At 40.4% G+C, this 26,433-nt stretch overlaps 1 non-coding gene across 1 annotated transcript; it reads right to left on the minus strand.

Annotated features, from left to right (window-relative positions):
• Positions 1-18,315: 18,315 nt before the first annotated feature.
• Positions 18,316-18,422, minus strand: LOC150037853 (small nucleolar RNA R71). Its single transcript, XR_016528042.1, has one exon. It is a non-coding gene; the product is annotated as a small nucleolar RNA R71 (small nucleolar RNA).
• Positions 18,423-26,433: the final 8,011 nt, after the last annotated feature.

A 26,433-nucleotide genomic window follows, 5' to 3' on the forward strand; every position in this document is an offset into this window, starting at 1 on the left:
ATTTAGGTTATCACTTAAGGCATGATCCACTTGTATATCACATATACATGCTTAAGTTCACATAAGATAACCAAGGAGCTTTGTTTATTGGATATGAATAAATGCCAGAATTAAATAACACTTATTTTATTCATTGAACAATATGTATCTTTACAAAACAACGAGACTCCGAGAGAATTAGGACACCAATCCCAACAATCTCCCACTTGTCCTAATGACTTGGGAGACTAACGTACAGTACAATATAAAAATGTACAATATATAATAAACTAGGGCATACTCCAGTGTCATCTCCCTCTTGCCCTAGACAAGATGCCACATGTCCCGCAGACCCAGATGCTCCAGGTGACCCTCAAATACGTTAGCCATGAGGTTGTATCCCGTAAGGATCAGATCCTTATGCTACATATAGAAGAATGTAGTCCTTTGTTCTCCAAAGATACTTGAGGATCGTATTGACCGCCGTCCAGTGATCAAATCCTCCATTGCTTTCTTAAAAGACAGGGGATCCTCGACCCCATCATTCTTAATGATGTTTTTGACTTCAGTCAACCCATGTAGCGTTCTGGTGGGTTCTGATAACGGGCAGAAATGCACGTTATTATAGTGCTAAGTTATTAAACGATGAAGGTTTGCGTTGATAAAATATGTTAGATTGCGTCCAAAAAGCATTAAGTTCATAACATTGTGGTCGAATGCGTTCAGCACATAAAAACAATTAGCTTTTGTATTTTTATGCAGAATATGCGTTAACGCAAGACGAAGAGTGCAATCATAAGAAATCAACGGTCGAACGCATCGTACTGCAAGTGATTTGTGCTTGCAAACATCTGCTCAATAAGGATTTTTGCATAGAGCCGGCACAACTTGGTAGGCGCATCTGAGTGAAAAGCATAATTAATCACGATGGGATAGAAACCTGATGACGGTCGAGTCCAAATTAAGTTGACAAGCCGCTATCGATAATAAGTACACTCAGCTTTTCGGTGAAAAATATTCGGCGCATCAGTCAAAGAATTAAAGCCATCCCATCTATTCAATCATAAGAGAAAAGCCGCCTTTCACCTCGAAGCTCTATAAATACCGAAGGCAACCTTCAGTAAAGGAGCTCTTTGGATAGTTCAGATAGTTATAGAATTTTCCCATATATAGAATAGCCTTGTTCATAGTTTTCCTTTTTATTTAGAAGGCGAAGCGAGAGAAGGGAAGAGACGCCAGAAGATCGCTCAGGGCAACTCGAGAGAGAACCCAGAGGCATGAAAGCAGAGAGCGGGCCGACACTCGCGAGAGCGAGACTATCTTTTGAACAAAGTAGAAACGACAGTATAAAAGCCTTGGGAAGCAAGAGATTGCTACTAGGCTCTTTATTCTCATCTTGCATTGCATGCGATTATCTTGTTTTATGCTGTGCCCAACATCCCTTTAGAGCTACTAGAGAGAGAGTCTAAAGAAAGAAACTAAGTCTTGAGAGAGCTAAGTTAGAATCTAGACTCGAGAGAGTAAGATTAGATCTGCATAAGCGAGAGATAGGGACTTCGTGATAAGCTCTGTTTGCCAACCTACATCGCATGCACCCTATAGATAAATTATGATATTATGTGGTCGCCTTATTGGTGTGTGTCATTTTATCATCACATAAATAAGAATAGAGGCTTATGTGTAGGTCCTATAGACTCATCGCTTATATCGCATGCGTTCTAGTATTAGAAGGCATAGCATTCGCGTCGAGAGATGGTTTGCTATTGTATGTTTGTTGTATGATCGCATAACATGAACGCATCCTAAGAAGTGTTAGCCGAACTCCTTCTCAACTCGTTCACTGCATACTCATCGCATCTTCTGTATTATCAACTCTTTTTGTAACTCCGCCGCATTCATTTATTTTATTACCACAACATAACCCAAAACAAATATTTTATTTCTTGGTTACCGCAAAGTCTTCTTGAAAATTACCACCACTACCGTTTTCCCTAGTCCCAGAGTTCGACCCTAGATTTACCAGGAAAATCAGAGGAATTTATACTTGGATTCCGTTGAGAAATCTTGTTGCTTAACGCATTTCTATCACCGCATTTCATCCCATAACTTCACCTTATAAACTAACGCATCAAGTTTTTGGCACCGTTGCTAAGCACTTCGGCAAACAGTGTGCTAACGATAATTTTTTTTATTTCTTTGCAGCTTTTTATCTCTGGCGACTTACAACCCAGAGATTGAGAAGTTGTTCTAAAGATGATTAAGAGACAGCCACCAACAACAACAACCAGATAAAGAAGATATGGCGGAGCAGCCTGAAAACAGAGTACTAAACAAAAACAATGTCATGGCGAATCCAATCCTACTAGCAAACGATCGTAATAGGCCCATTCGGGACTATGCATCGCCAAAACTCTACGATTTCTCTCCAGGAATCATGAGGCCTGCCCTTGATGGAAGCAGATTCGAAATGAAACTGGTGATCCTGTAGATGATCTAGACTACAGGACAATTTAGAGGACAACATGGCGAGGACCTGTATGCCCACATCCGGAGCTTTATAGATATCTGCAACACTTGTGTTCCCAATATCTCTGCCGAAGAAGTTCGACTAACTCTGTTTCCATTTTTTCTATGTGATCAGGCAAGAAAATGGGCATATTCCCTCGAGGCGGGAGAGATAACTTCGTGGGAACAAGTCGTCAAAAAGTTTATGAAGAAATATTTCCCACCAACCGAGAATGCCAGGAGAAGGAAATTAATAACAAATTTTGAAAAAGAAAATGACGAATCGCTCAGTGATGCTTGGGCGAGGTTTAAGAGGCTAGTAAGAGACTATCTACATAATGGCTTACCAGGCTGCTTGTAGATGGAGATTTTTTTTATCAAGGACTGAACCTTGCTTCGCAGACCGCTGCCAATGCGACAACAGCTTGTGTTTTGCTTGACAAAACTTATGAGAAGGCCAAAAGTATACTTGATCGCATTTCCAAAAATCACGAGGATTGACGGGAAAGCATAAAAGATTAAGAATCAAAGATAGTGACGTGAACAATGGGGTCATCGCATCCCTACAGAATCAAATGATTGCGATGATGAGTTTGATACAAGGGATCGCGATTAACAACACAGAAGCAAAGAAAGGGCAGGTCAATGCAATTGCTCAAACGACTGCAAGTTGTGTCATCTGTGGAAATGCTCATTCGATGGAAGAATGCCCAAAAAATTCGTAGTCAGTATGCTTCATAAAGAATAATCCCTATTCTGATACATACAACCCCGGGTGGAGAAACCGCCCAAATTTTGCGTGGAAAAATCAACAAAAAAACTTTCAACCAGTGGCACAAAGAGAAGGGCCACTCGAATTTTTCCCGTAAACAAGAAGTCCAACGCATAACCAAGCTAGCAACTCGCAAACACCGCAATCTTCGTCCTTAGAGAGCTTGTTGAAGTAGTACATGAGAAGAACGAATAAGATCTTCAGAATCAAGAAACGTCCATTCAAAATCTTGAAATTCAGTTGGGACAAATTGCAGATGAGCTAAAAAATAGACTACTAGGAGCGTTGTCGAGCTCGACTGAGCTTCCTCGCAACGTTGGTGGAATAGGGAAGGAACAATGCTTAGCAGTCTCCTTGCTAAGTGACAAAATGACTGTGGAAATAGGGGAGAAACCCATCACGACCAACTTGAATGCAGTGACAACCGAGGACTCATTGACTTACAATTCAAAAGAGCCCGAGAAGATGAATCCTGAAGTTGCGTCCACCCTTAAGCCGTCAGAACATGAGACAGAAGAAGTACAACTACCACCAGTCTCGAAAAGATTGAAAGAAAAACAAAATGATGAAGGCAAGATCGCAACAGTGGTAGTAACGCAAAATGCTATGATTCACCCAAAAATGTGTAACCCAGGAATCTTCACGATACCATGCTCCATTAGAGGGGTCTACAGTGGCCAAGCACTATGTGATCTTGGGTCGAGTATAAACGTAATGCCACTATCAATCTTTAAATGATTAAATATTGGCACACTCACACCCACGACAGAGATTCTCCTACTTGCGGACAGATCCCGAACACATCCCTAAGAAGAATTGAAAGATGAATCTCAATTGATAAATTCATCTTGCCCGCAAACTTAATCATTTTTTATTGTAAGTCGGACAAAGATGCACCCATCATATTGGGAAGAGCATTCCTCTCGACTGGTTGCGCCCAAATTGATGTGCACAAGGGGGAAATCATAATGAACATCAATAGGGAAAAGCTCCGGATTAAGGCAATCAAGATCCTGAAAGATCGAGAAAAGAAGAAAAAGCCACCGTGGATGTGAAAAGCCCAGCTTAAAATAAGCAGTCCCTAAGTTACTATATGACTCAATCTCATCAGGGACGCAATCCTTTTGAATATCCTTTTCCTACATCAAGACTTCATGAACTTTCTTCACCTTGTTATTATCTGATATCGCATAGTTACTTCTTTAGTTGTTCAACAAAAAAAAAAAAAATATGCGATCGTGTTGAACGATTGCGGTAAAAGATTTTGTTGTGTTTAAAATTATTTGACCTTCTCAATGTTTTCTTTGCAAACGATCAAGGTACACGATTTGGAGGCACTGCATGAAGATGCAACTACTTTATTTCGTCACCGCAATTTAAAGACAATAGATCACTGGAAAGCAAGATGTGTCAACAAATAATGCGTGCGATAGCGCAAATTTGGGAGATGTATTTTTTCCACTTTATTCCAAATTCTGCACTATCGCATCGCATTTTAATTTTGAAATTTTATCTCCACATCCTCTTTGATTACCACAATCATTTAACATTGATAAATTTAGTAAGTCGCCGCATGCTTTCTTTTTATCAATTATGATTTCAATGGTAACACACATGCTTCTATTTTTTCGTATACACTAGAGTCAACTTAATCTTAGAAAAGTTACCTCATGAAATATTTCTAGAAGTTAGTGGTCTGCTAGCTTTCTTTCAAACTGACCCTTTACCAAACTTCCTAAGAACATTGCATGACTTCTTTCAATCTTTTGGCAATGAGAACATTGCCGCATTTTAAATTTGGGAGTGAGGTATTTACTTTTCGACCTTGCTACTTTTAACTCTGTTTAAAAAAAAAAAAAAGAAAATTTTTAGAATAACAACTCCACTATTAATGCAATAGGGAAACCCATGTTGATAAGGTTTAAGTTGTCTAGGGAATTTACCCGTATATGGATGTCCGCATGACACACGTGTGGGCAAGCCAAAATGAAAGTAAGTCGCCAAGATCAATGCATAAATAAATGACCGCAACTCCGCTGCCAAGTAGGTATGAGTTTAGTCTAAGAAAGAGCGCCTTGCTCATAGTTGGATGTCCGTATGACACACATTGGGGCAAGACAAAACGAAGGCGAGGCACTTGGATCAGCGCAAGGTTTGAAAGAAATTAACAATGTCAAAAATATGCAAGGATAAAAACCAGTTAACACCCTAGAAAAAAGGTTTTTTGAAATAAATCATGCGATGTCATGCAATCTAGTAAAGTCTTTTTGAAGGTTAAACTTGCAGTATATCTTATTCAACCAAATTGATCCTATTATATCGATTTTAAAAGATTAATCTAGGTTACTAAACTCTTTAAACCACTTGAACTTAGGTCTATCTCAATCCAATTTTAAAACCCTTTTAAAACTTGAATTCACCCTAAGTCCACATGCAACTCTGAATTATTTATTTTCGATCTAATTTCCTTTATAACACTTATAAACAGAAACAACCACCACAATGTGAAGCTAAGACATGCAAGGAATTCATAACAATTATAAACAGCCCAAGTGTCATGATCAATGCATTGTCTATTCATTAGTACTTCTTTTATATAACACTTATACAACACGACAATCAAACAAGCAAAATCATGCTTCCATTCACCTTTAGACTATAACATGATGCATGCGCATGCTTTCAAGTAATTTTTTCATGCTAAATTATAACAATTATAATACACGATGCATGAATAATTTCACAACCTAATGTGGGTTTTTAACTATATGACAAACACTTTGACATATAAGTACCATACACCACATGTATAAGCAATCGAAGTTGATGAACTGGGTAAAAATGCCTTAAAACACAAAAAGGAAAGCTAACTATTACAAAGACAAGGAGTCTCCAGTTCAAACAGACGAACCGACTCTTGAACTGCTCAGCAAAGCATCGTTTCTCCATCCATCCATCGTGTACTAAGCACCCCGTGATCGTCTACACGATAAAACAAACACTTCGTTCTATCGCTTACCACTGCTCTAGAGTTAAACGATCGTTAAGCATTTGCTATATGATTGTCTAGAAAAATCCAAAGGATCTTTTAGTTATTACAACACGATCGTGTACCTTTACTAAGCGATGAAGCCTGACGTACATGATCGCTTAGCGTGCTTCGCACAGCGCTCGCCTTCACGATTGTCTAAGTGACTACGAACCCGCGAAGCACCATTGCTTAAGCGATCACTTAGCTAGTGTCGCTGCATCGCATACGCGCGATCACATAGGTAGTAACTAAGCGATGAAGCTTGCTAACTACACGATTGTCTAGCGTGCACCTTCTACTAAACAACGAGCATCGCATGCTTCCACTACGATCGTCTACCTCCAGCGCCTACACGATCGCGCAACCAATGCTACACGATATGGTAAATGATTTACCCCATCGCTTAGCATTAGCTAAACAATCGACTAGAAAATACTACACGATCGTCTAAAAAAAACTACTAAACGATTGCTTAGTAAAATCCCAACGATCGTTTACCTGAGGCTACACGATCCGACTAACACTTGGTCTTCTTCTTCGTTGAGAATTGCATCACGATGCACCAAAGATTCATCACGAACGACACGACGAACTAGAACTTTTCGAAGTACAGACTTGATTGCAAAGTTAAGTTCATCCAAAAACACAGGGACCCTTACAATTAACACTTTGTAATACTGAAAGGTTTAACAAAAAAAAGCAATTTAAAACCGAAATGTTCATCAAATTCATCCATAAATGCAGAAAACGGTTAACTACAAATGCAGAAATCTGCCACGACTGTAAAAAGCGTTCAATTCAAATCTGTAATTTGGAATATCAGAGAACCTGGCTGTGATACCAAATGAAGGAAATCAGAAGTGAGATTTCATGAGTGGTGGAACAAGATTATTCCAAATTACAATCATGAATAAACAATTCATTTATAGTCGACTTCAAACAAGCAGTTATGCAAATAAAACAGAAATTACAGCGTGAGAATCTCAAATGTACAGTGGGAAAAACTGTACGAAAAAATGTAGCAGCATCTCCACACTACGATGCACAACTGCTCGAACAACAGGAGCCACAAGCGGTCGATCTACACGACCACAACACCGCACGAACAATTCGCGCTCGTCCTCAACGATCTCCTCGGTCAGAACTCATCTGCAACACGGACGGACTCCTCCATAGCACCATGAACGGCCTCCAGAAAACCTCGAAAGTGTCGAGTTGAGTCTGACACCACCAACAAGGCAACCTTGGTATTCTTGGTATGAGAATATAGAGGGTGGGCTCTGTTTGAACTTGGTATGAGGCAGACGAACGAAGGAAACACCGATCGCGTACACGACTGGACAAGTGGGAGATGGCGGAGACCTATCGTATAGGTCGATGCATAATTGTTTAGATAAAACTATGTGTTCATCTAGCAAAATCTATGCAATCTTTTAGCTCTATTGTCTAGCTTGGTCTGTCGCCTACAGATACTACATGATCGTTTATCTTAGGCCAGCGATTGTCTAGCAAAATTATGCGATCGTTTAGTAAATACTGCAAGATTGTTTAGCTCGCACCTACATGATCGTTAAGCTCGCCTAGTCGTCGTTTAGTAAATCCGAATTTACCTGACGACTTCGTGAGTTTCTTTTTCGCGAGAGAAAACTCACAAACCTTTTCAAATATTTGTAAAAAAAACTTCTTTTCAAAATAGGAAACCACTTTCCTTTTAAACACACGATTACTATGCTCCAATAACCACCCACTACTTTGGTTATTTAAAAGAAAAAGAATTAATTATCCGATAAATAATATTATCATAAATATAAATAATAACCAACTTTGAAAAGAATTACTAAAGTACTAGAGTCTTGGATCAGCTTTTTAAATGACTTAGTACTTTGACACTGCATGCTTAATGGAAAATTGATTGGAATGAAGGAGAATTATTGAGGCTATATTTCTCATACTTTGATCTTTTTATTTTATTTTCCTTGAATGGAAAAATTTACGCAATGAAAATGCCATATAATTGGGCTTTTAGTAAATGATAATTTTGTTTTCCGCTTTACACATTTAGACACGAATATGGTTTCGATTATGTATTCGCATCATCCTCCACGACAACGATTGATTGCAGAGCAGCCTCTATCATAAGGGTTTGCAGCATCAACGTTTTCAGCTGAAGAACAACTTGGTGGTGGAGAAGGTTGCTTGCAAGGATCAAGAAATTTAAGATGCTTTGTCTCTGCTACAACTTCATGACCCATCACCAACATGCTAATTAAGGCCAAGCATATCAACCACGACTTCATCTTCTTTACTATCCGACACAAGCTCTTCCCTGTTGCTTCGGATTACTTTTTGATGATTTTCCCTTGTTGTTTCCTCCTCATTTATAAGTTCCATAATGGTTGGGGCACTTTGAATAAAGATGGAGAGAGATGACCTAAAATAAGTAGACAAGTAGGTAAGTTTCGTTGTTGAGATGTTAAAGTTCTATACAAGAACAACAACTACACAATCATAATTTGATGTCGTTAAATATAAATCGAATAAAGGCACATTCTATGTTTAGTAACATGAGAGTAATTTGTTTAAAGAATTTCATCGAATTTCCAATGCATGAAAAGAAAAGTTCTAATAACTTTAAACATCTCGAGAACATAATGTAAAATGTCTTGTAACAATATATCTTAGATCTTGTGGTATTTGGTTATTCAATTATAATCTTCGCAAAAAAACACAAACTATTATTGTGACGTCTCTTTTTTAGTAAAACGAAAAATCTACCAATAATAAATAAATATATCATCAAAGTATTATGTGGGAAGGGAATAAAATAAAAAATCTTCATGTAGTTAGTGATAACGGGCAGAAATGCACGTTATCATAGTGCAAAAGTTCTTAAACAATGTTGGATTACGTTGATAGAATATGTTAAACTATGTCCATTAAGCATAAATTCTATAGTATTGCGGGCACACGCGTCCAACGCATTAGAGCAGTTGATCTCTATATTTTTGTGCAGAATAATGCATTATCCTAGTGCAAAGAATGCGATCATAGGAATACATCGGTCGAGCGCAACTTCACCGCAAGACTTTGGGTTGATCGTGCTCCCAAACATTCACCCAAGAAAATTCATTGCAACTTGATTGGCGCAAATGATGAGCACATCCGGACGAAAAGACAACTAAGATTCTTGGGACAGAAAGCTGACGCCAGTCGGATCCGAATTAAGTTGACAACCGATAACGGTCACAAGTACATCCAGCTTTATTGGTGACAATTATCCGAGGCGTCAATCAAGATTAAAGTTGTCCCATCTATACAACAAGGAGAGAGAAGCCGCCTTTCACCATTGATGCCCTATAAATACCAAGTGCATTCTTTAGTTAAGGGGTTAAGCAGTCGATTACTTCACCACCTTTACAAGTTCACACCTCTATTTATAGTTACTATTGATGCCCTATAAATACCAAGTGCATTCCATTTTACGGTGAAACTAGAGAAAAGTGGTGACACCAAAGATCGTCCAAGGCAGCTCGAGAGAGAACATTGGGGCGTAAGAGAAGAGAGCGGGCCCACTCTCACGAAAGCGAGACAATCTTTAGAGCACAAGTAGAAACAGTGTAATGCCTAGTGGCAAGAAATTGCTCCAGGCTCTTTACTATACTTGCATTCTTATTTTGTTCTTCATCTTATATCTATTCAATGGAAGTTCTATTTCTACATCTGCTCACTCTCTTAATATGCATGAGTAGCCAAACTAGTTGAATGGGTTGAGAGGAACTAAGCTAACATGATCTAGGAAGTTCATTGCCTGCGATTGTCTTGTTTATGTTGTGCAAAATACACCTTTAGAGTTACTCGAGAGAGAATCGAAAGAAAGAACCTAATGTCTTGAGCGAGCTAGGTTAGAATCTTGACTTGAAAGAGCAAGACTAGGCTTGCATAAACAAGAGATAGGAACATAGAGATAAGCTATGTTTGTCAACTTGCATCGCATGCATCCTAGGAATGGGAATGATATTATGTGGTTGCATATTTGTGTGAATGTCATCGCATAAATAGAGATAGAGGTTTATGTGTAAACCCTCTAGCTTTAGAAGCCGAAGCATTCACGCCGAGAGGTGGTTTACTATTGTATGCATGTGGCATGATCGCAAAGCATGAATGCATCCTAGGGAGTGTTAGTCGAATCCCTTCTCAACCCGTTGACCGAATACTCATCGTATTTCTCGTTTACCAACTCTTTTCAAACTCTGCTGCATTTATTATTATTTTCATCAACGCAACAACAACCCAACACTTACTATTTACTTGGTTACTACAAAGTTTTCATAAATATTACCAACATAACTGTTTTCACAAGTCCCTGTGTTCGACCCTGGACTTATCAGGAAACTCAGAGGAATTTACACTTGGATTCCGCTGTGGAAACTTGAGTGCACAATGCTATTCATCAACACATATCATCCATAATTCCACACTTCATAAATCCAAGCATCAAGTTTTTGGCACCGTTGCCGGGGACTTCGGAAAAATAGTTGTTAACGGTAGTTTTTGTGAATTCATTGCAGAACTTTCAATATCTGGGGAACTACAACCCGGAGATTGAGAGAACATTCAAAGGAGACTGAGAGAATGCCAACAACAACCACAGTCCGATAAAGAAGAAATGGTGGAGCAGCCTAGGAATGAAGCACCAAACAACAACATTGTCATGGCAAATCCAATTCTGTTGGCAAACGATCGTAGTAGGCCCATTAGGGACTATGCATCGCCAAACCTTTATGATTTCTCTCCAGGAATCATGAGGCCCGCCTTAGATGGAAGCAGATTTGAAATGAAACTGGTTATATTGCAGTTGATCCAGGCTGCAGGTCAATGCAGAGATAAGCGTTGCGAAGATCTGCACGCCCACCTCCGAAGTTTTATTGAAATCTGCAATACTTTTATGTTCCCAAACATCTCTGCTGAGGAGGTTCAATAACGTTGTTCCCATTTTCTCACTGTGATCAGGCTAGGAAATGGGCTTATTCGCTCGAACCGGGAGAGATCACTTCTTGGCAGCAGGTGGTGGAGAAGTTTATGAAGAAGTATTTCCCACCTACAGAGAATGCCAGACGAAGAAAGCTTATTACTAATTTTGAACAAGATATGGACGAATCGCTAAGTGATGCCTGGGCGAGGTTTAAGAGGTTGGTCTGAGATTGTCCGCATAATGGGCTACCAGATTGCCTGCAAATGGAAATTTTCTACCACGGTTTGAACCCTGCTTCGTAGACCGCTACCAATGAGGCAGCAGTCGGTGGTCTGCTTGATAAGACTTATGATGAGGTGATGAATATCCTGGATCGCATCTCGAAGAATCATGAAGATTAGAGGGAGAGCGACCAGAGATTAAGACTCAAATATTCGGACGCAAATAACGAAGCTATTGTGTCATTGCAAAATCAAATGACCGCAATGATGAATTTGATTCAAGGAATGATGATCAGTAGCCCAATACCACAAGGTGGGCAAATCAACGCAATAAGTCAAAACACTGCAAGGTGTGCGACTTGCGGTGATGGGCATGCGATGGAGGATTGCCCACAAAACCCACAATCTGTATATTTTGTAAAGAACAACCCATTTTCCAACACCTACAACCCTGGGTGGAAAAACCACCCAAGTTTTGCTTGGAAGAATCAACAACAAAATTTTCAATCTATGGCACAAAAAGAAGGGCCACCAGGGTTCTTTCAACGCAGCAACGGTCAACAGAGCAACCAAGCAAGTAGCTCACAACAACCACCACAATCTTCTTCCCTAGAAAGCCTATTGAAGCAATATATAGAGAAAAATGAGACAATGCTTCAAAGTCAGGCTACGTCAATCCACAATCTTGAATTGTAAATGGGCCAGATTGCAAATGAGCTCAAAAGTAGACCGCAAGTTTCGCTGCCAAGTACAACTGAGCTTCCACGCAACCCAGGGGGTTCAGGTAAAGAGGAATGTCAGGTTGTGACATTGCACAGTGGAAAGACTGTGGAAGGAGAAAAGAAGGAGCAGAATAAATTAACCTCTATCATAGCTGAACCTAAGATTACGACAACGCAAGAAGGAGAAAAAGAAAATCAAGCAGTAGATCCTGAGGTTGCATGAACCTCAAAGTCAAATGAAACGGGAACCGTGAAAGTCCAGTTACCACCTTTCCCTCAGAGGCTGAAGAAGAAGAAAAACGAAGAGGTACAGTACGAACGCTTCATGTCTATGCTAAAACAATTACATGTTAATTTCCTTTCAGTGAAGCGATTGAGGAAATGCCTGCCTAAGCTAAGTTTTTGAAGGACATGGTAACCAAGAAAAGAGGGGCTGGAAAATTTTCCATGGTGGCACTAAAGCAGAGTTCCAAATCTATTATCCCACCGAACATGAGCGATCCTAGGAGCTTCACTATTCTTGCTCCATAGGAGGACTTTATATTGGGCAAGCCCTGTGTGACTTGGGGGCCAGCATAAATTTGATGCTGCTGTCAATCTTTCGACAATTAAATGTGGGGCAACTTGTGCCCACATCCGTGACTCTCCAGTTGCCTGATAGATCTCTGGTTCATCTAGAAGGTATGGTGACAGACGTGCTGATCACGATTGATAAATTTATTTTGCCAGCTGACTTCTTCATCTTGGATTACGAGGCCGATAAAGATGTGGCCATCATTTTGGGGCGACCCTTCCTATCAACGGGTCGTGCTGAAATTGATGTGCACAAAAGAGAGATCACATTGAGCATAAACGGACAGAAACTCAAATTTAACATAATTCGTGCCATGAAATTTCCTGATGAGGAAGACCTGCCAGATTCGGAAGAAAAATTGAATTTGATTGAAGAAGAAAAGTCTGATGAAGAGTATGAAGAAGAGGATGCCAACACATCCGTAGCTGCCTGCAATGCAATCGTAGCCAAAACAAACAAAGATGAAGGATCAATCACAATGCAAGAAGAAGAGCCGAAGGAAGAAAGAAAAATAACGCAACCTTCTTCCGTGGAGCCACCAACCCTTGAACTAAAAACTCTACCAACACATTTGAAGTACGCATTTGTGGGGCAGAATGAGAAGCTGCCAGCAATAATTTCCTCTACGCTCAACGCAGATCAAGAGAATGCGTTGATGAGCATTCTCAAGAAGCATGTGCGAGCAATCGACTGAACATTCGCTGACATCAGAGGAATTAGCCCGCGTACTGTATGCACCACATTAATCTTGAAGATGACCACAAAGCAACCATTGAAAATCAACGCAGACTTAACCCTGCGATGAAGAAGGTCGTCAAGAAGGAGATTATTAAGTGGCTGGATGCGGGCATTATCTATCCGATTACAGATAGCACGTGGATCAGCCTCGTGCAATGTGTGCCAAAGAAGGGCGGATGAGGGTAGTTCCCAATGAAAACAATGAATTAATACCGCAAATGACCATCACTAGATGGCGGATTTGTATGGACTACCGCAAATTGAATGCGGCCACAAAGAAAGATCACTTCTCGTTGCCATTTATCGATCAAATGCTGGACAAATTAGCAGGGAATGATTTTTACTGTTTCTTGGATGGATATGTCGGGTACAACAAGATCATGATAGCTCTTGAAGGCCAAGACAGGACCACATTCACCTGCCCATATGGAACCTTCGCTTTTCGCCGCATGCCGTTTGGCCTCTAGAATGCGCCAAGCACGTTCCAGAGGTGCATTATGACGATCTTTTCAGATTATCTCAAGGACTCAGTAGAAATATTTATGAATGATTTCTCCATTTATGGGAACACTTATGAAGTCTTCTTGGCTAATCTAGAGAAAATTCTGAAAATATGTGAAGAGACGAACGTGGTGCTCAATAGGGAAAAATGTCACTTCATGGTGACAGAGGGTATAGTGTTGGGACACAAGGTCTCCCGATAAGGGTTGGAGGTGGACAAAGCAAAGATTGACGCAATTGAAAAGCTTCCACCTCCAGCCAACGTGAAGGCAATGCAAAGCTTCTTGGGGCATGCTGGATTCTATAGACGATTCGTTGGAGTTGGAATATAAAGAATTGTGGGCAGTCAAGAAACTAAATTTCGACTTAAAGAAAGCAAGGGAAGCGCGCAAATGCAATTAGTTGATCTAGAAGAATGGAGGAACAACGCATAAGAAAATGCGAAAATTTACAAAGAGTGCTTACGCATATGTGGTAAGAATCTCCAAGTCGGGCAAAAGGTCTTGCTTTTCAATTCATGTCTGCGACTCTTCCTGGGAAAGTTAAAGTCTCGTTGTTCCGGACTGTTCATAATTCAACAAGTGCTTCCGCATGGCATAGTGGAATTATCAAATGACGACGGAACTAACATCTTCAAAGTCAATGGGCAGTGAGTAAAGGCATACCATGGAGAAGACTTGCATCGCCAAGTCGACTCCATGGAACTAAGAAACTTCGAATGAAGAAGAAAGTGGGTGGTCCCTGCGTTATCAAATGATAACAATTTATCAGGGACACAAGTTTTGGGAAACTTCAAGTCTTCAACCCTTTTTCTCCACTACTCAGAATTTTCACCATCCCTTCAGCTATCTTTTCACTTTTTCGTTCTACTACAATTTGTTAAAAAAAAAAATGCCCTTTTATTTTGTTTGAAATAATTTGACCCTCTCTGTGTTTTCCTTACAATGATTGAAGCGCTAGATTGCGGGAACGTACGCGAAGCAACACTTATCTTATTCCACCACCACAACCCAACAAAGAATGATCGCGCAAGATGGATGCGTCAGTACAATGCAGGCGACAGTTCTAAATTTGGGGGTGTACTCTTCCTTATTCTTACTTAAAATTTTGCGCTATCGCATTGCATATTACTTTTCAAAGTTTTATTACCGTATCCTCCTTGACTACCGCAATCATATAACAAATAGATAACTTTCGTAGTTACCGCATGTTCTTCTCTACCAAGTATGATTTCAATGATGAAAAATATGCTTCTATCTCTTTCGTATATACTAGAATCAACGTAAATCTTAAGATACACACATCATGAAATATTTCTCGAAGTTAGGGGTTTGCTAGCTTCCTTTCAAATTTTCTTTACAATGCATTCTACAACCATCGCATGACTTATTTTACTCCTTTAGCAATGAGGACATTGCCGTATTTTAAATTTGGGGGTGGGGTATTTGTTTCCGACATTGCAACAAAAAAAAATAAAAAACAAAAAAAAAAAGTGAGAATAACAACTCCACTGTCAACGCAATGGGAAACCCATGTTGATAAGAGTTAAGTTATGAAAGGCACTTACCTATAGTTGGATGTCCGCATGACACACGTGGGGGTAAGCCAAAACGAAAGTAAGTCACCAGGATCAACGCACAAATAAATGATCGAAACTCCACTACCAAATTAGTATTAGTTCAGTCTGAAAAATAGTGCATTGCCCGTAGTTGGATGTCCGCATGACACTCGTGGGGGCAAGCCAAAAACGAAGGCAAGGCACTCAGATCAGTGCAAGGTCAGAAAAATTAGAATTGAAGAAAATTTTTGTGCAAGGATAAACCATTCGACACCCCGGTGGAAAATTTTGTTTTTGAAATAAATCATGTTATATTCCGGAATTCAGTAAAGTCTTTTTGAGAGTTAAACTTGCAATCCCTAAGTCTTAGAAATATTTTAGGAAGAGATTTGAATTAGATTTAAGGAAATTGTAGCGTATAGAACCTGAATAAAGTATCCTTGAGAAATCTAGGGAAAGAACTTTGCGGTTAACTTGCTAAAGGAATCTTTAGCCTATGCATGAGGACAAACATTGTTTAAATTTGAGGGTATGATAACGAGCAGAAATGCACGTTATCATAGTGCTAAAGTTCTTAAACAATGTTGGATTACGTTGATAGAATATGTTAAACTACGTCCATTAAGCATAAGTTCTATAGTATTGCGGCCGGATGCATCAAACGCATTAGAGCAGTTGATCTCTATATTTTTGTGTAGAATAGTGCGTGCAAAGAATGCGATCATAGGAATACATCGGTCGAGCGCAACTTCATCGCTAGACTTTGCATTGATCGTGCTCGCAAACATTCACCCAAGAAGAATCCCCGCAACTTGATCGGCGTAAATGGTGAGTGCATCTGGACGAAAGGACAACTAAGATTGATGGGATAGAAAGCTGACGGCAGTCGGATCGGAATTAAGTTGAAAGCCGATAATGGTCACAAGTACATCCAGCTTTATCGGTGACAATTATCCGAGGCGTCAACCAGGAATTAAAGTTGTACCATCTGTCCAACAAGGAGAGAGAAGCCGCCTTTCACCTTTGATGCCCTATAAATACCAAGTGCATTCTTCAGTTAAGGGGTTAAGTAGTCGATTACTCATCACCTTTACAAGTTCACACCTCTGTTCATAGTTTTCTTTCCATTTTACGGCAAAGCTAGGGAAGAGTGGTGACGCCAAAGTTCGTTCAAGGTAGCTCAAGAGAGAACCTTGGGGTGTAAGAGAAGAGAGCCGATTGACACTCGTGAAAGCGAGACAATCTTTAAAGCACGAGTAGAAATAGTATTGTTACTATACTTCATCTTATATCTATTAAATGGACGTTCTATATCTACATTTGTTCACTCTCTTCATACGCATGAGTAGCTAAACTAGTTGAATGGGTTGAGAGGAACTAAGCTAATATGATCTAGGAAGTTCATTGCTTGCAATTGTCTTGTTTATGTTGTGCAAAATACCCCTTTAGAGTTACTCAAGAGAGAATCGAAAGAAAGAACCTAATGTCTCGAGAGAGTAGGTTAGAATATGGACTCGAAAGAGCAAGACTAGACTTGCATAAACAAGAGATAGGGACATAGAGATAAGCTATGTTTGTCAACTTGCATCGCATGCATCCTAGGAATGGAAATGATATTATGTGGTTGCATATTTGTGTGAATGTCATCGTATAAATAGAGATAGAGGTTTATGTGTAAACCCTGTAGACTTATCACATATTTATCGCATGTGCTTTAGCTTTAGAAGCCGTAGCATTCACACCAAGAGGTGGTTTACTATTGTATGCATGTTGCATGATCGCAAAGCATGAAAGAATCCTAGGGAGTGTGAGCCGAATCCCTTCTCAACCCGTTGACCGAATACTCATCGTATTTCTCGTTTACCAACTCTTTTCAAACTCTGCTGCATTTATTATTATTTTCATCAACGCAACAACAACCCAACACTTAGTATTTACTTGGTTACTACAAAGTTTTCCTAAATATTACCAACATAACTGTTTTCACAAGTCTCTGTGTTCGACGCTGGACTTATCAGGAAACTCAGAGGAATTTACATTTGGATTCCACTGTGGAAACTTGAGTGCACAATGCTATTCATCAACACATATCATCCATAATTCCACACTTCATAAATCCAAGCATCAAGTTTTTGGCACCGTTGCCGGGGTCTTCGGAAAAATAGTTGTTAACGGTAGTTTTTGTGAATTCATTGCAGAACTTTCAATATCTGGGGAACTACAACCCAGAGATTGAGAGAACATTTCAAAGGAGACTGAGAGAATGCCAACAACAACCATAATTCGATAAAGAAGAAATGGTGGAGCAGCCTAGGAATGAAGCACCAAACAACAACATTGTCATGGAAAATCCAATTCTGTTGGCAAACGATCGTAGTAGGCCCATTAGGGACTATGCATCGCCAAACCTCTATGATTTCTCTCCGGGAATCATGAGGCCGGCCTTAGATGGAAGCAGATTTGAAATGAAACCGGTGATGTTGCAGTTGATCCAGGCTGCAGGTCAATTCAGAGGTAAGCGTGGCAAAGATCCGCACGCCCACCTCCGAAGTTTTATTGAAATCTGCAATACTTTGTGTTCCCAAACATCTCTGCTGAGGAGGTTCAACTAACGTTGTTCCCATTTTCTCTCTGTGATCAGGCTAGGAAATGGGCTTATTCGCTCGAACCGGGAGAGATCACTTCTTGGGAGCAGGTGGTGGAGAAGTTTATGAAGAAGTATTCCCACCTACAGAGAATGCCACACAAAGAAAGCTTATTACTAATTTTGAACAAGATATGGACGAATCGCTCAGTGATGCTTGGGCGAGGTTTAAGAGGTTGGTCCGAGATTGTCCGCATAATGGGCTACCAGATTGCCTGCAAATGGAAATTTTCTACCACGGTTTGAACCTTGCTTCGTAGACCGCTGCCAATGAGGTAGCAGCCGGTGGTCTGCTTGACAAGACTTATGATGAGGCGATGAATATCCTGGATCGCATTTTGAAGAATCATGAAGATTGGAGGGAGAGCGACCAGAGATTAAGACTCAAAGATTCGGACGCAAATAACGGAGCTATTGTGTCATTGCAAAATCAAATGACCGCAATGATGAATTTGATTCAAGGAATGTTGATCAGTAGCCCAATACTGCAAGGTGGGCAAATCAACGCAATAAGTCAAAACACTGCAAGGTGTGCGACTTGCGGTGATGGGCATGCGATGGAGGATTGCCCACAAAACCCACAGTCTGTATATTTTGTAAAGAACAACCCTTTTTCCAACACCTACAACCCTGGGTGGAAAAACCACCCAAGTTTTGTTTGGAAGAATCAACAACAAAATTTTCAATCTATGGCACAAAAGAAGGGCCACCAGGGTTCTTTCAACGCAGCAACGGTCAACAGAGCAACCAAGCAAGTAGCTCACAACAACCACCACAATCTTCTTCCCTAGAAAGCCTATTGAAGCAATATATAGAGAAAAATGAGACAATGCTTCAAAGTCAGGCTACGTCAATCCACAATCTTGTATTGCAAATGGGCCAGATTGCAAATAAGCTCAAAAGTAGACCGCAAGTGGCGCTGCCAAGTACAACCGAGCTTCCACGCAACCCAGGGGGTTCAGGTAAGGAGGAATGTCAGGTTGTGAGATTGCACAGTGGAAAGACTGTGGAAGGAGAAAAGAAGGAGCATAGCAAATCAACCTCCATCATAGCTAAACCTGAGATTACGGCAACGCAAGAAGGAGAAAAAGAAAAGCAAGCAGTAGATCCTGATGTTGCGTCAACCTCAAAGTCAAATGAAATGAGAACCGTGAAAGTCCAGTTAAGACCTTTCCCTCAGAGGCTAAAGAAGAAGAAAAACGAAGAGGTACAGTACAAACGCTTCATGTCTATGCTAAAACAATTACATGTTAATTTCCTTTCAGTGAAGCGATTGAGGAAATGCCTGCTTATGCTAAGTTTCTGATGGACATGGTAACCAAGAAAAGAGGGGCTGGCAAATTTGCCATGTGGCACTAACGCAGAGTTCCAAATCTATTATCCCACCGAACATGAGCGATCCTAGGAGCTTCACTATTCTTGCTCCATAGGAGGACTCTATATTCGGCAAGCCCTGTGTGACTTGGGGGCCAGCATAAATTTGATGCCGCTGTCAATATTTCGACAATTAAATGTGGGGCAACTTGTGCCCACATCCGTGACTCTCGAGTTGGCTGATAGATCTCTGGTTCATCTAGAAGGTAAGGTGACAGACATACTGATCACGATTGATAAATTTATTTTGCCAGCTGACTTCATCATCTTGGATTACGAGGTCGATAAAGATGTGGCCATCATTTTTGGGCGATCCTTCCTATCAACGGGTCGTGCTCAAATTGATGTGCACAAAGGAGAGATCACATTGAGCATAAACGGACAGAAGCTCAAATTTAACATAATTCGTGCCATGAAATTTCCTGATGAGGAAGACCTGCCAGATTCGGAAGAAGTATTGAATTTAATTGAAGAAGAAAAGTTTGATGAAGAGTATGAAGAAGAGGATGCCAATGCATCCGTAGCTGCCTGCAATGCAATCATAGCAAAAGAAAACAAAGAGGAAGGATCGATCGCAACGTAAGAAGAAGAGCCGAAGGAAGAAAGAAAAATAACGCAACCTTCTCCTGTGGAGCCACCAACCCTTGAACTAAAAACTCTACCAACACATTTGAAGTATGCATTTGTGAGGCAGAATGAGAAGCTGCCAGTGATAATTTCCTCTACGCTCTATGCAGATCAAGAGAATGCGTTGATGAGCATTCTCAAGAAGCATGTGCGAGCAATCGACTGGACATTCGCTGACATCAGAGGAATTAGCCCGCGTACTGTATGCACCATATTAATCTTGAAAACGACCACAAAGCAACCATTGAAAATCAACGCAGACTTAACCCTGCGATGAAGGAGGTCGTCAAGAAGGAGATTATTAAGTGGCTGGATGCGGGCATTATCTATACCATTGCAGATAGCACGTGGATCAGCCTCGTGCAATGTGTGTCAAAGAAGGGCGGATGAGTGTAGCCCCAATGAAAATAATGAATTAATACCGCAAATGACCATCACTAGATGGCGCATTTGTATGGACTACTGCAAATTGAATGCGGCCACAAAGAAAGTTCACTTCCCGTTGCCATTTATCAATCAAATGCTGGACAGATTAGCAGGGAATGATTTTTACAGTTTCTTGGATGGATATGCTGGGTACAAATAGATCATGATAGCTCCTGAAGGCCAAGACAAGACCACATTCACCTGCCCATATGGGACCTTCTCCTTTCGCCGCATGCCGTTTGGCCTCTGCAATGCGCCAAGCACGTTCCAGAGGTGCATGATGGAGATCTTTTAGATCATCTCGAGGACTTAGTAGAAATATTTATGAATGATTTCTTCGTTTATGGGAACACTTATGAAGTCTGCCTAGCCAATCTGGAGAAAATTCTAAAAAGATGTGAAGAGACGAACTTGGTGCTCAGTAGGGAAAAATGTCACTTCATGGTGACAGAGGATATAGTGGTGGGACACGAAGTCTCTCGATAAGGGTTGGAGGTGGACAAAGCAAAGATTGACGCAATTGAAAAGCTTCCACCTGCAGCCAACGTGAAGGCAGTGCGAAGCTTCTTGGGGCATGCCGGATTCTACAGACGATTCGTTGAAGACTTTCTAGAATGGCAATACCATTGAGTGCGTTAGTAGAGGCAGACAAGAAATTTGAATTTGACAACAACTACCTCAACGCATTGAAAATTTTAAAGGATGCGCTAATTATTGCACCCGTGTTAATTGCGCCAGATTGAACACTGCTGTTCGAAATCATGTGCGATGCAAGTGGGTATACGATGGAAGTTGCATTAGCGCAAAAGAAGAAAACTATTTTGCACCCCATCGCATATGCGAATAAAACTCTGAACCCTGCTCAAATTAATTATACCACCTCTGAAAAAGAGCTCCTGGCTGTGATTTTTGCTATTGAAAAATTCCGGGCATACTTATTGGGAATTAAGGTACTCATTCATACTGATCACTCGGCAATCAAATATTTGATGACAAAGGAGGACGCAAAGCCGAGATTAATCAGATGGGTTCTCCTCCTTCAAGAAATTGATATCGAGATAATTGATCAGAAGGGGACAGAGAATCAAGTTGCGGATCACTTGTCCAGGCTGGAAAATCCCGAGGCTGACCGCAATGAATCTAAAGTGAGTGTTGTATTTCCAGACGAGCAGCTGTTCCATATAGAAGAACTGCCATGGTATGCAGACATCGTTAATTATTTGGTTTGTGAACAATTCCCTGAAGATTACACCCACCATCAATGGAAGAATCTCAAGAATGAATGCAGACATTACTATTGGGATGAGCCGAATCTGTATAAAAGAGGTGCAAACCAAATCATTTGATTACGTACCAGATGCTGCTTAACAACACATATTATCGCAATGCCATGATTCTCCTTATGGAGGGAACTTTGAAGGACAACGTACTGCAGCTAAAGTCCTACAAAGTGGATTCTTCTGGCCTTCATTATTTAAGGATGTTGCTAATTACACAATAAAATATGATCAGTGTCAACACACTAGCAACATTTCATGGAAGTACGCAATGCCGATGAATACAATCTTGAAGCTGGAACTATTTGACGTATGGGGGATTGATTTCATGGGACCATTCCCTCCTTCAAACGGCAAGCACTATAATCTATTAGCCATTGACTACGTCTCCAATTAGGTAAAGGCAATTGCATGCGCCGCAAGTGATGTGGCAGTAGTCTCCCAGTTGCTAAAGAAAAATATTTTCACTCGTTTTGACACTCCCCGTGCCATCATAAGCGATGAAGAATCACACTTTGTCAATCACGATATAAAGGAGCTGCTGCGCAAGTACAATATCCTCCACAAAGTGGCCACCACATACCATCCACAGACAAAGGGCCAAGCTGAAGTGTCCAATCGTGAGATTAAATTGATACTTGAAAAGGTAGTCAAACTTTCGCAGAAAGATTGGGCAATGAAGTTGGATGATGCGTTATGGGCATACCGCACCGAATTTAAAACGCCTATAGGTATGTCTCCCTATACGTTGGTATTCGGCAAAGCGTATCACTTGCCCTTGGAGCTGGAATATAAAGCATTGTGGGCAGTCAAGAAACTAAATTTCGACTTAAAGAAAGCAAGGGAAGCACGAAAAATGAAATTAGTTGAGCTAGAAGAATGGAGGAACAACGCATATGAAAATGTGAAAATTTACAAAGAGCTCACCAAGCGCTGGCATGGTCAACGCATATGCGGTAATAATCTCCATGTCGAGCAAAAGGTCTTGCTTTTCAATTCACGTCTGCGACTCTTCCTGGGAAAGTTAAAGTCTCGTTGGTCCGGACCATTCATAATTCAACAAGTGCTTCCGCATGGCGGAGTGGAATTATCAAATGACGGCGGAACTAACATCTTCAAAGTCAATGGGCAGTGAGTAAAGGCATACCATGGAGAAGACTGGCATCGCCAAGTCGACTCCATGGAACTAAGAAACTTTGAATGAAGAAACAAGTGGGTGTTCCCTGCGTTATCAAATGATCACAATTTATCAGGGACGCAAATTTTGGGAAACTTCAAGTCTTCAACTCTTTTCTCCACTACTCAAAATATTCACTATCTCTTCAGCTATCTTTTCACTTTTCAGTTCTACTACAATTTGTTAAAAAAAAAAATGCCCTTTTATTTTGTTTGAAATAATTTGACCCTCTCTGTGTTTTCCTTACAATGATTGAAGCGCTAGATTGCGGGAACGTACGCGAAGCAACACTTATCTTATTCTACCACCGCAACCCAACAAAGAATGATCGCGCAAGATGGATGCATCAGTACAATACAGGCGACAGTGCTAAATTTGGGGGTGTACTCTTCCTTATCCTTACTTAAAATTTTGCGCTATCGCATTGCATATTACTTTTCAAAGTTTTATTACCGTATCCTCCTTAACTACCGCAATCATATAACAAATATATAACTTTAGTAGTTACCGCATGTTGTTCTCTACCAAGTATGATTTCAATGATGAAAACTTCTATATCTTTCGTATATACTAGAATCAACGTAAATCTTAAGATACTCACATCATGAAATATTTCTCGAAGTTAAGGGTTTCTAGCTTCCTTTCAAATTTTCTTTACAACGCATTCTATAACCATCGCATGACTTATTTTACTCCTTTGGCAATGAGGACATTGCCATATTTTAAATTTGGGGGTGGAGTATTTGTTTCCGACATTGCAAAAAAAAAAAAAAAACAAAAAAAAACAAAAAAACAAAAAAAAAGTGAGAATAACAACTCCACTGCCAACACAATGGGAAACCCATGTTGAAAAAAGTTATGTTATGAAAGGCACTTACCTATAGTTGGATGTTCGCATGACACACGTGGGGGCAAGCCAAAACGAAAGTAAGTTGCCAGGATCAACGCACAAATAAATGATCGCAACTCCACTACCAAATTAGTATGAGTTCAGTCTTAAAAATAGTGCACTACCCGTAGTTGGATGTCCGCAGGACACCCATGGGGGCAAGCCAAAACGAAGGCAAGGCACTTGAATCAGCGCAAGGTCAGAAAAATTAGAAATGAAGAAAATTTTTGTGCAAGGATAAACCATTCGACACCCTGGTGGAAAATTTTGTTTTTGAAATAAATCATGCGATATTCCAGAATTCAGTAAAGTCTTTTTGAGAGTTAAACTTGCAACCCCTAAGTCTTAGAAATATTTTAGGAAGAGATTTGAATAAGATTTAAGGAAATTCCAGCATATAGGACTTGAATGAAGTATCATTGAGAAATCTAGGGAAAGAACTTTGCGGTTAACTTGCTAAAGGAATCTTTAGCTTATGCATGAGGACAAACATTGTTTAAATTTGGGGGTATGAAAACGAGCAGAAATGCACGTTATCATAGTGCTAAAGTTCTTAAACAATGTTGGATTAACTTGATAGAATATGTTAAACTACGTCCATTAAGCATAAATTCTATAGTATTGCGGTCGCACGCATCCAACGCATTAGAGCAGTTGATCTCTATATTTTTGTGCAGAATAATGCATTAACGTAGTGCAAAGAATGCGATCATAGGAATACATCGGTGGAGCACAACTTCACCGCAAGACTTTGGGTTGATCGTGCTCGCAAACATTCACCCAAGAAAAATCACTGCAACTTGATCGACGCAAATGGTGAACGCATCCGAACGAAAGGACAACTAAGATTGATGGGACAGAAAGCTGACGGCAGTCGGATCCGAATTAAGTTGACAACCGATAACCGTCACATGTACATCCAGCTTTATCGGTGACAATTATCCGAGGCGTCAATCAGGAATTAAAGTTGTACCATCTGTAGAACAAGGAGAGAGAAGTCGCCTTTCACCTTTGATGCCCTATAAATACCAAGTGCATTCTTCAGTTAAGGGGTTAAGCAATCGATTACTTCATCACCTTTACAAGTTCACACCTCTGTTCATAGTTTTCTTTCCATTTTACGGCGAAGCTAGAGAAGGGTGTTGACACTAGAGATCGTCCAAGGCAGCTCGAGAGAGAACATTGGGGCGTAAGAGAAGAAAGCGGGCTGACTCTCGCCAAAGCGAGACAATCTTTAGAGCACAAGTAGAAACAGTGTAACCCCTAGTGGCAAGAAATTGCTCCAGGTTCTTTACTATACTTGCATTGTTATTCTGTACTTCATCTTATATCTATTCATTGCCTGCGATTGTCTTGTTTATGTTGTGCAAAATACCCCTTTAGAGTTACTCGAGAGAGAATCGAAAGAAAGAACCTAATGTCTCGAGAGAGCTAGAAATAATAATTGGCAAAGAGAAAGCATGCGATGACTTACTAAATTTATCAATGTTAAATGATTGCAGTAACCACAGAGGATGCAGTGATGAAATTTTCAAAACTAAAATGCGATGCGATAGTGCAGAATTTGGAATAAAGTCAAGGAGAAATAAATATGCGATAACAGATAACAACAAGGTGATGAAAGTTCATGAAGTATTGATGTAGAAAAAGGATATTCAAAAGGATTGCGTCCCTGATGAGGTTGAATCGCATAGTAACTTAGGGACTGCTTGTTTTGCGGTACAAGCTGGACTTTTTACGTCCATGAAGGCTTTTTCTTCTTTTCTCTGCCCTCTGAAATCTTGACTGCCTTAATCCGGAGCTTTTTCCCGTTAATGTTCATCACAATCTCCCCCTTACGCACATCAATTTGAGCGCGACCGAGAGGAATGGTCGTTTTAATATGATGGGCGCATCTTCATCCGCTTTATAATAAAAAATGCTGAAGTCTGCTGGCAAGATGAATTTGTCAATTGAGATTGCGACATCTTTCAACTCTCCTTTACGATGTATTCAGGATCTGTCCGCAAGCAGAAGAGTCTCCGTCATGGGCGTGAGTTTGCCCATTTTCAATCGTTTGAAGGTTGATAGCGGCATTACGTTTATACTCGCCCCAAGATCGCATAATGCTTGGCCACTATAGACCTCTCAAATGGAGCATGGTATTGTGAAGATTCCTGGGTCGCACATTTTTGGTGGGATCATAGCATTTTGCATTACTGCCACTGTCGCGATCTTGTCTTCATCATTTTGTTTCCCTTTCAGTCTTTGCGCCGGTGGTGGCTGGGCTTCTTCTATCTCATGTTCTAAAGGCTTGAGGGTGGACGTAACTTCAAGGAACATCTTCTTGGGCTTTTCCGAATTATAAGTCAACGGCTCCTTGGATGTTACCACATTCAAGTTGGTCGTGATGGGTTCCTCCCTTGCTTCCAAAGTCATTTTATCGCTTAGCAAGGAGACTACTAAA

This window comes from Benincasa hispida, chromosome 2, assembly GCF_027475165.1.
Source record: "Benincasa hispida cultivar pf3 chromosome 2, pf3_genome.v1.1, whole genome shotgun sequence".
Taxonomy (NCBI): domain Eukaryota; kingdom Viridiplantae; phylum Streptophyta; class Magnoliopsida; order Cucurbitales; family Cucurbitaceae; genus Benincasa; species Benincasa hispida.